Raw genomic sequence first — 17,205 nt, forward strand, 5'->3', positions numbered from 1 at the left:
TGTTTATTTTAAAATAACACCCAAACAAAGGCAGTGATTTAAATGTTTTAATGTACAAATCAGAAGGCATTTGGAATGGAGTACATTTTGGGGGTGTTCAGCTGGCTCAGTCAGTTAAGCCTCGGAGTCTTGATTTCAGCTCAGGTCATGACCTCACGGTCTGAGAAACGGAGCCCATATCCCATTCTGCACTGACAGCAGGGAGCCTGCTTGGGATTCTCTCTCTACCTCTCTCTCTCTGCTCCTCCCCCGCTCTCTCTCCTTCTCTCTCACAAAATAAATAAATAACCATTTTAAATAAAGAGAGAGAATTGAGTACATTTTTAAGTCTTCCTCAACCTCACACTCCATTGTGTGCCAAACAGTAATGGAATAATGGCACTAACAAAACAATTTTTACTGAACACATATTATGTGCAGGGCATTGTCCTTAAGTCCTTTTCATGTGCTGGGTTATCTAAACCACACAAATCCCTGCGAGGAGTTACCTTACATGATGGAAAACGTCAGCACTATCCATAGTTTCAGACCCTGAAACTTTTCTGGTAAAGGTTATTTAATGTGTTTTGAGTATTAACAGGAGACAGGACACCATGTAAAAAATTCAATTCCTGAATTCATATGTTCAAAATAATTTTAAAAAGGGTACTATAGGTTTGTCATATTAATTGGACTCTAAAGAGGATTTTAATGAGAAGAAAATTTGGCAGGTGGAGAATAAGGAAATTTTACAGCTGAGTTAGATTTGACCTAGAAGAAGAACTCCCAGGAAAAGTGATATTGAGGAAAATTAGGAAAATCTGGTAGAAGATAGGGACCAATCTTTAAATTTTTTTTAACGTTTGTTTATTTTTGAGACAGAGAGAGACACAGCATGAGTGGGGGAGGTGCAGAGAGAGAGGGAGACACAGAATCCCAAGCAGTCTCCAGGCTCCGAGCTGTCAGCACAGAGCCCAATGCAGGGCTTGAACCTAACGGATGGCGAGATCATGACCTGAGCTGAAGTCGGACGCTTAACTGACTGAGCCACCCAGGCGCCCCTGGGACCAATCTTTAAAATGAAGGTAAAACAAAACATGTTCTCAGATGCCTGAGAACATGTTGTCATTTTACAACTTGGGCTATTCACAAAGCAGTGTGGTACAGAAGAAAGGACTCGGGAGACAGAGGATCCAGGGGGGCTGAGTGTTCACCTTTGTTCTGCCATTTATTTGCTGTGTGACTTTACAAGCCACTCTTCTTCCTTGAGCTTTACTTCCTCAATCCTAAATTCGGGGCAGTGATTACACAGGTATTGTTGTGAATATTAAACAGATATGATGCTTTTAAAAACGTAAAATGCTATACAAATGAAAGATATTGGCTGTATTATTTTCAGGTTCAGTCACTGAACATAAGTCTTCCTTTTTTGATCTTTTGTCTTGGCATAACACAAGGTATCTTGGCATCAGCTTAGAATTCAGTTATGCTAAGCTTTTGAAATTCTTAAGCAGAAAGTCATTTAGGTGACAGAAAGAGAACAGAGGTTTTGAGCCTGAGGCAGGACTGAATTCCTGAACCCACACTTCAACAACTTATTCATCAAGGTCGCCAAGTCCTAAATCAATAGAATCTTTCAGCCAACCCAGCCCATGGCCCATCATGGAAACCTACCCTTGCATAGCCCCAGGCAAGGGATAAGCAAATTTTGACTCAAATACAACCTAAGTGGAGATAATGCAAAAGACTAATTTCATAAATCTATGCTGTGTTAAGAGAGAGTTTATTTTCTGATCCCAAAATATAAATCTCACAGGAGTTTAGGTATATTGATTATTCTGGTAAACTAAATTTTTACTCTATATATCATAGGTCAGCCTTCCTTGTCACCACTATGGCATGGGTAACTCAACCATGACAGTGTCCCTGAGGACTGGTATGGCAAGCAGGGGAGGCAGGGGTGGCCACTGTGTGTTTCCTAGTTACAGCGCTGTTAGCAGAAAAAGGTCTAGAAAAATATCGTAAGTTGTACCAAAGGGGATGCAAGGCTAGAGCCAGAGGTAACAGTAGAGAATCATACAATGTATCTGTTTGGGGCAGAACAAAAGCCTGAGCCAAGGTCCAGGGGTAAATAGGATAGAGGAACTGAGCCAGTGAGGGTGGCGTGTGACAGCTGAGAGAAAATCAGCCTAACAGAAGTTTGGTTTGCTGTGCTGGCACCTAGAGTAGATTCATTAATTTTTGTTTAATGTTTATCTACTTTTGAGGGAGAGAGAGAGACAGTGCGAGTAGGGGGGGAGGTGCAGAGAGAGAGGGAGACACAGAATCCGAAGCAGGCTCTAGGCTTTGCACTGTCAGCACACAGCCCACCCCACCCCCCCACCTCCCCATGCAGGGCTGGAACTCAGGAACCTTGAGATCATGACCTGAGCCACAGTCAGACGCTTAACCGACTGAGCCACCCAGGCACCCCTAGAGTAGATTCATTAAAAGGGGGTACCATAAAAGAGGGTAAAACTAGAGTGAATATATATATTTTTCTAACACTTTTAATAAATACATCTCTATATAAACATTCCAAGAAATAATTATGAAATTTTTGATAATGCGACATCAGCATTAGGCACCATCATAACAACATCACTACCACCACTAGACATGATGCTGACCCTTAGGACTGTTACGGTCAGTTGAGTTTTCTAGCTGTTTGGATGGTGACCAGTCAAGAGAAAATGCAACATTTTCAAAACTACTGATTTAGAAAAGTCATTAACCAAAAACAAACAAATAAAATGTCAGCACCAACAAAGGAAAACCACAAAGGCAGAGATAATAAGGTATTAGGAGGAATGATATTTATTCCAGTACTTGGGTAGAAAACCAACTAAAAACTTGGATCGGTGAAATAGAATGAAAACCTGGAGACCCCTGGAGAATGATTAATTAAACCTAGAAGGAAGGACAAAGTTCAGGTGGATTAACAGAATATTTGCTGTTGATGCTACTTGTAAATTTGATTCAGAATCTTGCAATTTTCATTGGTAATTTGTATCCTAAAATCTGATCATCTCCACAAGGTTAAACATGAATGTAAAACTTTGTCAAAATGTTTTAAAACCATGCTTACAATGATGGTTTTTTAAAAATGCAATGGAAGACAGAAATTGGAAAGTGGATAAAAAGAAATAATGCTTATTCTCACAAATTCTGAGATTTATTCTTACCTAACCCTATCCTAGGTAAAATGAAAGGGGAATGACAGAGCCTAAGGAGGGGGATGACTTCAATTCTCCAGAGGAGCATAGGTTCAGAGTTATTGGGTCGAGGCGCTGGGCTCTCCTGCAAAAGTGATCGCATTATCCAGAGTTTGATTATTTACATCAGAGGGTCTTGGTCTGTTACGGAAGAGAAATGGGATGTTATGCCGCTGTCTTACCTTGCCTTACCTTGACTCCATTGCTTTGGATAATCTCGATACCAATATTTTTCCTCCTAATGGGAGAAAAACAGAGGATTTAGGATTTAGGATTTTTTCGGATAATGTTTTGAAACAAAATTAATGACTTCTTTCCTTCTCGAGTGTATAAAAACTTATACCAAAATAATCATAATGATAGCACAAGGATGTGAATACAATGTAATATGGCAGGATAAGAAAATGGAGATATTTATCAGCATGGTTTTTCTGCCACTCATCATTCACTCTTCCAACCACACCCCTTACGGTGAACCCCTTAGGCTCAGAGAAATGGGACCCTGCTTGCTCCATTGGGAGATTATAAAAATCTTGCGGGCAATCAAATGAGACACCTCAATGTTTAAGCTTACATTTTAAATAGAAAGATTTAAGAGGCAGACAATAGTGGTCACAAAAATGAAAAAAAAAAAAGGAATTCTGTCTGCTCTCTCTGCCCTTCCCAGAGAGGTATGAGAAGGGAAGGTAGTGGACGAGTTAGGTACAAGTATGGGGAGTCCTACACCTTGTACCTCATTCCTCAGGCAGAATGGAGAGTTGGGGATGGGCACCCCATAAACATATTTATCTCTTCAAGTATCTTCTATCTCCCTTTGTTCCCTTTAAGTCTAATGATCCACAAATAGAGAAAGAACTTGTAACTTCCTCTCTAGGGGAGATCCAGGGAAATTGCAAGTTTCCCAGAAAAGAAAGCACCCCATGTCCCATTCAGTTGGTGCAGGCAGTAAACTGCACACATAGTAGGGCAGTAGACGGGACAGGGCTGCAGAGATGCCTCCACCCCTGGTTGGGGTCTTACAGCTAGACAAAGGGGTGTAGTATTGGATGGATAGGGTATGGGCATTCTGCACTAGAAGCCTGTTGAATCCGCCGCAACATCCTGGCTGTATCCTGCAGGAAGTCAAATCGGCCTCCCAGAACTATCCTTTTGCATTTTGATGGATTGTGATTTATTACTTGTGCTGAGGACGTGGCAGGTCAATACATGGTTTGCCACCGTGACAGCATTGTGAGAGGGGGACAGAAAGCAAACATCTTGAAATGACTGCTTTTAAAACCTGAAATGGCTTAAAACAAAAACAGGTCCTTAGCTTACCTAATGTGACAAGACCCATTTTCCACACCAGGTTAGAAAAAAACTTAGGGTGGGCCTCAAGTCAGGAAACAATTTCAGTGTTTCAAGAGGAAGGAATTTTCACTTCTTGCACACTATGAACTTTGTGCCTGCTGCTGTAGTAATAATGTCTCAAATATGCTCTTTTGAGGATCTCTGTCCCTCTCTCAAATATGCTTCTGGATAATGATTTGGCTGCCACTAAAGCAGCAATCTGAGTTGTATGGCAGCCAAGGAAATCTCGGATCCTATGTTTGCTAATTGGACATAACAATTCATGCTCAGGGGCAGCAAGCAAAATGGGCTTTACTCTGCCAGAATTGTTTTGGCTTCCTTTTTTTTTTTTTTTTTTTTTTTTTTTTTTTTCTGGTTAGCCCCAATCCCTCATTCCAAGTTTTCTGACCCCTAACACTACTTTCCTGGTGAATAGCAATTCTCCACCCAGGTATAAGAAATGCTCATTCTACTGTATCTGGAGAGGCCAAGTCTTTCTGTGTGGGAAGATGAGAGTTTACATTGGACAGAACTTTGTACTTCTCTGAAACTTGATCACCTTAGAATTAATAAGAGCAAATATTGGAATTAATTCACAAGGAAGTAGAAGTCATAAACATTGGACAATAATATTCTGGCGTCTGACCTTTTCATTTTAGGTATCCTGTAAATGTAAGTCATAGCTTGCAAACCAAATGACTGAGAGAAACAGGTAGATGAATGATGCAACTCTAGGTTTAATTACTTAAAATGCAATGATATTTGGTTCTTAATTTATAAAATAGAGACCCAAATGATGGCCTCTGCCTGATCTCTGCAGTGGATGCTTAGATTATTAAGAAATACTTGGACATAGGGGAAATCAATCAGATTGAATCTTTGCATGATCTCTGAAGATTTCAATTTTTTTCCTCTATACGCAAAGTTTGAAGCAGAGAGAATGACCATAAATTATTCTGGTCATTTAGAACTTTGAATAAGTCAAAGTTCTTTGATTTGAAAAGTTCTTCTATTTTTCCTGAAAGAGATTAGGGTACAACTGACAAACAAAATTTTTATTTCTATTACTTTTTACAGTGTTTGTTTTTTTCTCTTTGCATTGATCATTAGATTTGATCTCTACAGCATGCCTTATTTTTTCCCCATTTTAGAAAGGGACACGTACAATGTGAGTGGTTATGTGAAATGCTGAAGGTTTATATTGATATGCTAAAAGCAGGAAGGGACTCCTGCCTTCTGGCCCAGAGCCCATTGTTTCATTCTATCACAAGCCCCTGGGACACAGCAGAGAAGAAAACAAAATCCTTTCCAAATAAATGTACTGTCTTATACAGTAGTTACTGCTATAGAAAAGTAAGGAGACTGGGGTGGGTATAGGAAGTGCCTGACTGTCTTTGGAAGGAGGGAGGGGGGTATTGAGGGTAAAATTGCTCCTATTGCTTGGGAAAAAGTCGAGGAAGGCCACATTGGTAAGATTATATTTGTGACAACTGGGCAGGGACATGAAGGTGTTGGGAAACAAGAATTTTCTGTCCCCTTCAAGGTCCTTCCAGCTAGACTAAGAATCAAATTGACATGAAACAGATTAACAGGGGAAAATCACATTTAATTCTGTACATATGGGAAATCCACACAGACATGGAAATTCTAAAGACAGACAAAATGAGGTATATGTATCATTTTCAACTAAGGAAGGGTGTAGGGATGTGGAACTTCAAAGGGAAAAAATGTGATTCACAGGAAAATGAAAAAGAACAAATGTTTGGTAAAAATAAAGGTTTGGTTGGCCTCTCAGAGACAATGGGACACAGACGATTTTCATCAAAGAAGCCTCATTGGTTCCTCCCTGTCTACCATACCTAATTCATAAAATAATGTAGTTATTTATGGTGGTAGCTGTTTTCTTGGAGCAGGTTCTCTATGTAAATTTTTAGGCAGTCCTGAAAAAAGGTAAAGAGCTTTTCCTAAATCTGCTGTGTTTCGATTGCTTTTTAACTCAAAATACTCTTCATACCAAAGTGGGCCATCTTGGAGTGGTCTGCCTTTGGCCCCTACAAAGTAAATTTGGGAATGTATCATATGTGGATGTCAAATGTGGGGGAAGAGAAGTATTGGCCAGGGGTAGGCCAAATTCTGTCCAGTGACATTTGATTGGAACACAGCCATGCTCGGTAGTTAACATATGGTCTATGGCTGCATCTGTAGTATACTGGCAGGGTTGAATAGTTGTGACTGAGGCTATGTGTGGCCCATAAAACTGAAAGTATTTACTACCTGGCCCATTAAAGAAAAAGTTTACTGACCACTGGCTTATGCAGCGGAAATGACAAATACAAAGCCCAAAGACACAAGTGTGCGTATTGTATTCAAAGAATAAAGAAAGCAAGTGTGGTTATGGGAGGGAACAAGGGAAGAGAGAGAGAGAGAGAGACAGGGTAAGAGAACAGAAGGAGAGTAGGGAGTAGATCCTGCAGGGCTTTTCTAGGCCATTCTAAAGGATTTTGAGGTTTACTTAGAGAGGGACAGGAAAACACTGGAGGTAACTGAGTACAGAACTGACATAATCTAACTTACTTTTTAAATTATTCACTCTTTTCAGGATAGATGAGAGGAGATTAGTCTGGTATATGGTGCAATAATCCAGATGACAAATGGAAGTCCTGAGTATTTGCCAAATTCTGAACATATTGTAAAGATTGAGCTGAGGTGATTTGTTGATGAACTTGAAAGAGAGGTGGAGGGGCGGTGTTGTGTGAATGGAGACAGTAAGAGAGGGTAGTACAAGTTAACTTGTGTAGGCCTGAACATCTGGAGGATAGGACTTCCATTAACATACAAAAAGAAGGTTGTGGGAGATGTGAGCTATAATTTACCACCAGAAGTGAATTTTAGATGCCTTTTGAATATCTAAGTGGAGATGTCAAAGAGGCACTTACTAATGACATCTGGCATTCAGGGGAAAGGTTGAAAATAGACATATACATTTTGGAGTCATCAATGGTTAGAGAACATTTGAGTCACAAGAACAGAATAAAATCTTGTAGAGCATGGCTATCGACAACACAGAGAATGATTTGAATACCTACCGTTTAATTTCAATATATGTGCCGTGTTTTGAGCTAAGAACTTTATAGTATATACTCTCACGATACTTTACCTAGGTAGGTGTCTGTACACCTACCTTACACATGTGGAAATGAAAACTTAAGTGTTAAATGACTTGTCTGATGCCAGGAAGCTAGTGACAGAGTCCAGATACGCCCGCCTCAGTGGTCTGAGCCCTCCCTGCTCTGTCATGACATGAGAAATAGAAAAACACAAGACTGAACATTGGCTCTGTACATTTAAATAGCTAAAGAAGCAGCTAAATTACCCAAAGTATGTTGCATGTGAACTCGCCCAGTTTCAGCGGCAGTAAGATGCCTCCTTAAGGAAACCACCAGACTGGTGAAGCATGATAATAATATCATGGAACTTCCTCCTCAATTTCCTGAATTTAACAAACTCTCTCATCATGAATAAGCAGAAAATGTCTAGTTTATGAGCAGATTAAGAGGCAGCCACTGCAGGGGAATTCATGCTTCGATGCCATACACTACATTTTAGGCAAAATAAAGTTATCAAGGTTGGGTGCTATTACAGGGCACTGCGCAAATCCTTTATTAAATGAGAGGAGACAAACCTCCCACCTGGAAGCCAAAATCAAAATCGTTGGAAATTCAAAATCATTTGAAACAGCGCAGAGACAGAGAATACGACTTAGCAATAGATGTGACCCCCCCAATGTCATTACATCCTTATAGTGTTGCGTTTACCCTCACAAATGTACTAGCCCTAAGTAAAAGTGTTCTGGTCTGATAGTCTCAGACTCCTCTGATTCCACTGGCTTCTCAAAAGTACAATCACTCCAATTGCTAAAAACCAACATAGAGCCACAATAAGCCTGCTATGCTTCTTCCTTTTCTTCATACAAGCCTGGACTGAAAGAAATCCTCATTTATTTTTCACCAGAAAAATCAAAAGAGGCACCTCACTTCCGTGCTGAAAGGGAAATAGAAACTAACCTGCAAGCAAGTGTGAGAACCTCCACCTACTGCAATTATAAAGCCACACCTTGCAGTAACACCCTCATTAGGGTTATGAGGAAGCCAAGGAAGGGAAGTTGTATTTGGGGCCTGTTGAACAAGATTAAGTCTTGGTGGAAATATTTGGGTCATGTTGGTCTGGAGGAACGTAGTGGGAAGAGTCAGAAGTTTTGAAAGAATCATAGGGAATCAAGTAATTCCTGTGTCTTGTCTCCTCCACGCTCCATGTTTCCCAAACTCCGGTTTACTTCTTGGGAAGTTCAACCTCCGGGACGAGGTACCAAGATGATGAATACATACCCAATGGGAGAGCGTTGCTATGAAGAGTTTAAAATGATATATGGTAGTTGAGTGTCCGACTCCTGCTTTCGGCTCAGGTCATGATCCCCAGGGGATCAAGCCCTGTGCGGGGCTCTGGGTTCAACATGGAGCTCGTTTGAGATTCTCTCTCCCTCTGCCTCTCTCTCTCTCTCTCTCTTTCTCTCTCTCTCTCTCTCTCATAAAACAAAGGTTTAATTTAAAATGAAATGGTATATGGTGATAAGCCTCAGGAGAATAAAAAGATGTGTTCAGCATTGTTTTTTGTTATTGTTTTCAAGGATTTGCCATCTTGTTGAGTGCCACAACCAAGTTGTATCATGTTTGCATTCCTCACAACACCCACGATGTCTGTCACACAGTGGACGAAAAGCAATGCTTCTGGAATGGAACACTAATGATCGCCCTGCTGGCAGATCGACATAAGCACCAGCATTCAGCTTCTTGATCTTCTATTCTGGAAATTTCACTAGTATTGCATTGTCTTCTGTTACCCCCTTGCTTTATGGACTGTAGTCATTTTGTGTCCTCAGCATCTCTGGATATATTTACGGACCAGGAACAAACTAGCACTAAACTACCAAGGTGTACATAGTCACATTCCCCCTTGTGAAGAATATGCTTTGTTTGTGCTTCTGGGCTATTCATGCCTTTTCTTTCTGATTAGACGAGAATACTTGCTGAGCGTCAGAGAGAAGGGAGTAGACAGTTCTCCATAAAAAAGAATATGGAAAAGAACTGTCTGGGAGGTTTGAGGAGTGGGAATTTGTAGGGAATGAGTAAGCCATCCAGCAAAGACTGGGTTTTCTAAGAATCAGAGTTTTGGAGGGGCGCCTGGGCGTCTCACTCAGTTAAGCCTCCGACTCTTGATTTTGGCTCAAGTCATGATCTCCCAGTTAATGGGATGGAGCCCCACATCAGGCTTCCCCATACTGACAGTTCAGAGCCTGCTTGGGATTCTTTCTCCCTCCCTCTGCTCCTCCCCTGCTTTATCTCTCTCTCAAAGTAAATAAATAAAACTTAAAAAAAAAAAAAAAAGAATCAGGGTATTGGAAAAACTGCCATGAGGTGGAAAGGAATGGGGTGAGGGGGTTATAAATAGGTGAAGAGAATTTTGAGGAAGTTGTCTTATGCTTAGTGTCTTATCTTCCTTCAGAGATTATCTTAACAAACTGTTCAGAAAATACCCAAATTATTATCCCAGGCTTTGGGAGCTGTGTGTGTGTGTGTGTGTGTGTGTGTGTGTGTGTGTGTGTTATTTCCTGAGACTGAAAAGGCTCAGTTTTCTTTGGAGTATTTACACTGATTTTACTAATGTTTGGTTTAGTAACATGTTTGTAGGTTACTTAATAGAGATTTTCCATTAAAAATTGTATGCTCAGGGGTGCCTGGGTGGCTCAGGCAGTTAAGCGTCGGACTTTGGCTCAGGTCATGATCTCAGTTTGTGCGTTCAAGTCCCATGTCCGGCTCTACACTGACAGTGTGGACCCTGCTTGGGATTCTCTTTTTCTCCCTCTCTCTCTGCCCCTCCCTGACTTGTGCTTTCTCTCTCTCTCTCTCTCTCTCTCAAAATAAAGAAATAACAAAAAAATTGCATGCCCAAAGAAATGTAGTTTGTGCCACTGATCATAGAACTAGGGATCGTGCAGTGGCCACTGGAAACTGTAGGTGTGTGAAAATACAATAATAGAGTAACAGAAAAAGAACAGATGACCGTGATGCCAGAGATTACCTAAAAGTTGAAGATGGTTGTATGTATGTATACATATATATATGTGTGTATGTGTGTGTGTATATATAGACACTATGTGTTTTTCCTATACATACATACCTATAATAAAGTTTAATTTATAATTTAGGCACAGTAAGAGATCAATAATAGCTAACAATAAACAAGAACAATTATAACAGTGTACTGTAATAAAAGTTCTGTGAATGTGGTCTCTCTCAAAATTTCTTACTGTACTGTACTCACCCTACTTCTTGTCATGATGTGAGATGATAAAATACCTAGGTGATGAGATCAAGTGAGGTAAATGATGTAGGCACTGTGATGTATCCTTGGGCTACTGTTGACCTTCCTACACGAAGTCAGGTGGGTCGTCCGCTTCCCACCGTGGTTGACCGTGGATAACTGGAGCCACTGATGAGGGGAGGCTCACGTGCTACAGTTGTAGGCTTGTCGACACATCGTTGTTAGGCTAAGTGTGTGGTGTTTGCGAAAGACACAGTCAAGGACTCCATTCTCAGTTTAAAGCTAGATACCTAATCCTATTTTGAGGAACTACATCCCTGGGGGTGAGACCATGTTTTCCCACCTAAAGAAGCATCCCTTCCATGTTTTCATTGTCTATACTATTCTCTTGGCTCTGGTAGATCCTTGGAGAGAAAACTGCTCCCCTTCTCCTTAGGTCAGGGTTTTTGTTTTGATCCGTTCTGATTTCTCAGGTGGTGTTCTTGAGAGTTGCCGAGAAAGAAAGGAAAGTCAGCATGTAAAAGTTCTACAGCCTCAGAGCCTCAGATGGAAGGCCCTGTCACGTCACTTCGTTGCAGTTGGCATTATCTCGTTGTGCTGTCATGTCCAACAACTCTCTCTGAGGGAGAAAGGATTCAGTTTTCTGTTAGTGTGCTGGCATTTAGTTATTGACCTGTGTGCCGAGTAGTGTTTAATTAAAAAAAAAAAAAGTGTGGCCTGGCAATTCTCTCAGAGTCACACTTGGTATGCTTGAGCTCTGCTACGGGAAAACTTTTGAGAAGTATTATGACACACAATTTATTCTCTCTTTGTGTGTGTGTTGCAGGGCTGGGAGGGGGCATTGGGGGGACGGCTCAGGCAGGACTGGAGCAGAAGGAAGCAATGGGGTGGGGGGTGGATGGAACGAAAGCGGCTCAAGTCATGTTCTCATGGTCTTAAGACTGAGCCGCACATCAGGCTCCACGCTGGGCATGAAGCCTGCTGGAGATTGTCTCTCTCCTTCTCCCTCTGCCCTTCACCCTTCCCCCTCTCTCTAACAACACAAAACTACTGGGAGTATTTATTCTTTACCTCAAATATTGTTCCCATTATAGAAATAGCATTTGAAACATAGGAGAATGTATTGAGGAACTTCTGATTGCCCAGTGTCTAAGTTTTAAGAATTTGACAATATTTTTCACTCATATTACAGGAATGCTTCATATTTTACATTTAAGTGTTCATTTGGTTCGATTAGTTTTGTTTTGCACGTCTGGAATTTTCTTTTCACTTGACCTTGAACTTACTGACCTTGGCTTAGATATTTTTGTATGTAGTGTAATGATAGTCTTACAATATTAAATAGTGACAGAGGTAATATGTGGAATGATAAAAGCTCACTGAGGTGCTCCTGGGTGGCTCAGTCGGTTAGGCATCTGCCTTCAGCTCAGGTCATGATCTCACTGCTTGTGAGTTTGAGCCCCGCGTCGGGCTCTGTGCTAACAGCTCAGAGCCTGGAGCCTGCTTCGGATTCTGTCTCCATCTCTCTGTCCCTCCCCTTCTTGTGCTCTGCCTCTCTCTCTCTCTCTCTCTCAATCTCTCTCTCAAAATATTAAAAATAAAAAAGAAATTAAAAAATAAACTTAAAAAAAATAAATAATAAAATCTCACTGATCTCTGCCTAATTTGTTTTTCTAGAAAAGCCAGAGCTTGACAAAGGGCACACTGTAGTGGATCCTGCTTGTTCCCAGACATGCCTTGTTTATTTAGCTGCTGATATTTGTCCAGTCCGCTCAGGTACAAACGGTAATAAAATTCCCAGGACTCATAAATGTGGAAATTAAATTGCAACACCACTCTTTGAAGAACTCAGGCCAAAGCTCCAAGGCCTCATCCTTGTCACTTCCCTTTCTCCCCATACTGTGAGCAAATCCTCTTGGCTCTACCATTAGAATACAATCCAGGATCTGACCCTTTCTCACCAAAACCACTGCTTTTAACCTTTCGATGCTGAGCCACCAACTCCTTGTGGGATTACTGCGACAGCTACTTAACTATAGGAAGAATTGTGAGCAGAAGGTAAAAAGGGCAGTGGAAGATGGCTGCGGTATTTCTAAATTCCTTTATATTTTGGAGCAGGTTGTGTCTAAATCTCTCCCACAATATTTGGCTGCAAGAACCAGAAACCCATTCAAACTCATTTATACAAGGATGGAAACAAAGTGTAGCCAGAATTTCCAAGGGATGAGGACTGGGAGCTGGAAGGTCAGGAATGGAGAGTCTGCTCTCCACTTCTCTATGGCCACTTTTATGTTGTTTGTGTGTCTGCTTCATTCTCCCGTGTTCCAACTAAGTCTGGACATACTTAGCTTTAACCCCAGCTCCACATGACTTCCTAGTGCAGACTGATTAGCATGGTCTGATTCAACTCCAAATTCCCACAAGATGATCTCTTGGCTTGGCTGACTTCAGGTGTCTGCCTCTGATTTAATCAGCTTGCACCAGAACACATAATTACAAGCCCAGCAATTCAGTAAGACCCAGGGGACCCATTCAGAAAAGGGGGCCTGAACTAGGCAAACTAACTAATTAATATCCCTGCCGCAATTTGCAAATGATTTAAATTCAATATTCGGTTAAATGGTGTAGTGAATCAATTATTGTCACACATACATCCTTTGGGAGTCAATAAATTGAAACGCAGTTGATATAAATAAATGCTAGCAGGTAAGGTAGATTTGGTCTACCTTCCAGAAAGTGTTTGCTGATAACATAATTTCTCATTAAAATTTTTATTTTCAATGTCTACTTTATTCCCCTCAATCAGCATCCAGCTGCCCCTATGAGACTACTAACAGAGCCTTCTTTAGCTTGGTAGCCTTTAAACGGGGCAATGAAGACCGGCAGATTCTGGAATATATGAATCTTTAGTCTTTGGCTTTCAATACCAGATAACTTAATGAACTGCCTTTCTTTTTGTATGTTGATATTTTTTTTTGCCTTTTTATTTTTATCATATATATTTTTTTAAATTTAACTTAATTTTTGAGAGAGAGACAGAGAGAGAATCTTAAGCAGGTTCCACGCTCAGCTCAGAGCCCAACACCAGGCCCAATCTCACCACTCTGGGATCATGACCTGAGCAGAAATCAAGAGTCAGATGCTCAACCGTCAGCCATTCAGGCACCCCATTCATCATTTTATTCTTAACTTAAATTTTTAATTAATTTTAATTGATTCCTAAATTTTATACCTTAGTTTTTTTTTTCCTATCTTAATTTTAAAAATCTGTTGATCAATTGAAACTGACTTACAAGAAAAACCATGAGTTTGAGGATCCATCATTTTTGCTCTCATAAAGGTAGATATTTGGGGGTATTGTTGTTTTTTTACCGAACAGAATTCTGGATATGTCCTGGTCTCCCTGAGTTTGGAGAGGGAGGGTTGCAAGTTCACAAAGCTAGCCTCCATTAGCAGATATGCTCCACATTCATCCTAAATGTCACATGTCCTCTATGAACTGAACTTTTGGAAAGGCCAGGATGAGTTCATAATCTGATGAGAGGGATGAGGTAGGAAACTCAAAATAAATATCATAAAGTAAAAAATGGGGGACTGGCTTAAATTGATGATCTCTTGAAGTCCCTTTCACCTCAAGGACCCTGATAGTAGAATGGAAAAATTGACATTTAGCACTCTATAGAGTACTGAGCAATGTAGTGCAAACTTTACATTTGTTTCTGTTTGTTCTCACAAAACTCTAGGAAGAAAGTAGTATTAATGTCGTTTTACACATGAGGAATCTGACCCTTAGAAAAAGTTAAGGAATTTGCTCAATGTTGCACATGTCACCAAGGCCTTGAAATTCATGTTGGGCAGACAACAGAGCCTAGGATTTTTCCACTGCTCCACAAGGCCTCTCAGCAATAAGCTGTCCCTTCTCCGAAGAGAGTTTTTAAAATTTATTTCCAGCTTAGATGAAAAGGTGCATCAAAAAATTCTGTGGGGAAGAGACTTCTTTTGCAAATGCCCCCAATGAAGGTGTCTGTATTTTTAAAAAACTCTCCAGATACTTTCAACAACTTCCACCTGCCGTCCAGTGTTCTTCCTCCTCTTCACCTGTTCAACTCCTTTCATCTGGATTCAACTATGGTATCACTATACCTAGGTGTTCTCTGGCCAGTTAAATTGCTCTCTTTAGTTCTTGTGCATGATTCCATCAATGAATCCATCCTATTGTTGTACAATTACTTTTTATGTAAGGCTTGCCCCCTTTAGGCTGTGGTGAGCTTGTTTGAAGCAAACATTGCATTTCTGGGTCTTCATTACCTACCACAAGGACTCAAACTCATAATGTGTTTCAGGGAACTAAATTAGTAAGCAAAAATTTCAGGGCCGCTTGGAAATAGCTTAAGAAGACCCTCCAACGTGTTTTATTGCTTGTTGTACTCAGTAAATTAACTAAGTAATTCAGTAAATACTAAGCCAGGAAACAATTTTTTAGGTTCTAAGCCTAAGACTAGTTCCTGGACGCGGAAGCCCCGCAGAAAACTACATTTCCCGAAATCCCTAAGCCCCGGTTGTTGGTTCGCAGAATATCCTTGAAGGCCTGTCACATCAACCAGTAGTTTGACGAGAATTTCCCTGGACGCCGTAGGAGGCGGCCAATCATAAAGAAGAGGGCGGGCACTTCTGTTTTCGGTTCAGGAAACCCTTTGCATCTCTTTGCCTGTACGCAGGATGATGAGGGGCAAAGAGTTATTAACCTGAGAGGGTGTCCTCCCTTTCCACCCCCACCCTACGAATTAAAAGTAATTTTTATGTGCTTCTATCCTTCCTTACGTTTTTCCCAATTTCCACGTCCTTTCCAATCAAATGCTGCTTGCTTCACATCCGCCCTTCTTTCTTGAACACACTCTCCGGGAGGGTGCCCCTGGCATGAATCTTTCAATCTTTTTCAAACTTGAGCCAGACATTTCTCTCTACGTCTCCAAGTGAGATTGTGCCAGTGAAGAAGCGGAGAAGTCTGAGCAAACACTTCATTCTCCCCTCACCTCGCAAGAGTGTAGAAGCTACTGGGGATTACTTAGTGGACAATCAGAATTACAAGGCGGATTGTAGGTTCCGAAAATGAGTGGCGGTGCGGTGTTTACTTCCATCTTTGCTCCCGCCTCCATCCCCACCCACCCTAGCGTGCGGACTGAATCCAGGGGTGGTGTGTCACTGGCCCGGGCAGACACCCAGCCTTGGAACGGCTCCCCTCTGGCAGCCTATTCCATTCCAGCAGCTACCTGCCATGGCCACGCTTTAATCTGACCCACAGTACCAGATTCAGGAAATAATTAATATCTCCGCCCCCGGTTTATCTTCTTTCCTTTGCTAGTACCTAAGTCTGTCATCCTTTCACCACAGACATAATCGTTGTCTCGAAGCTTTTGCAAAACTCAAATCCAAATCAACCCAAAACAAAACCCATCCGTAGAGCAATATTGCAGCCAGCAGCCAGGAGCGTGTACCTCATTAAAGGGTGAGAGCATAAACCCCCGAATTTAAAATAAAGGCTTCCTGCTGCTCGTTAGTCGTCCACGTTTTTACTATCTCAGCTGCAGGAGAAGCAGCTGCATACTCTGGCCGGGCGATTGGGGTGGGAAAAATTTAACCATGGTCTGGGATTTTCGCAGAAGGTAATTTAAGCCCCAGCTCCACTCCCGTGGAGGGGGCGTGGGGGGGGGTTGGTGGTAGCGAGCGGGAGGGGGTAATGCGGAGCGCGTGCGCATGCTCAGCAGCCCCGCTCCGCGGAGGCCCAGCTGCCGCCACCACCGCGGCCGGCGCTGTAACCGCGGCTGCCGCTGCTGCTCTGGGCGGGCGTTGGTGTCGTGTGCCGAGGTGCCCTGTCAGGCGAGAGGGAGCGGCGGGGCGAGAGCCTGGGCGGCGGCGGCGACGGCGCCTGAGGAAGGCAGCGGGGGCTCTGAAGGAGCGAGGGCGGGCTGGTCCAGCGGCGGAGGAGCGGAGCGGAGAGCGCGGGGACCCACCCCGGGCGCCCTGCGTGCGATGCTGGGCGGGCAGCGGCGCTGAGAGGCGGGGAGGCCGAGCGGCGGCCGCCGCCGGAGGGCCGGCGACCCCCGGGAGGAGGAGCAGAGGAGGAAGCGCAGGAGCGGGAGGAAGCGCCGAGGGACTGCGGGGCCGGGGCGGGCGAGGAGCGGCGGGGCCGCGGGCCATGGACGCGGCGGCGGCGGCGGCGGGGGCGAGCCGGGGCGGCGGCGCGGCGCAGAGTCAGCCCGCGGCC

The sequence above is a fragment of the Panthera uncia genome (genome assembly GCF_023721935.1).
Source record: "Panthera uncia isolate 11264 chromosome B2 unlocalized genomic scaffold, Puncia_PCG_1.0 HiC_scaffold_24, whole genome shotgun sequence".
In the NCBI taxonomy this organism is placed as follows: domain Eukaryota; kingdom Metazoa; phylum Chordata; class Mammalia; order Carnivora; family Felidae; genus Panthera; species Panthera uncia.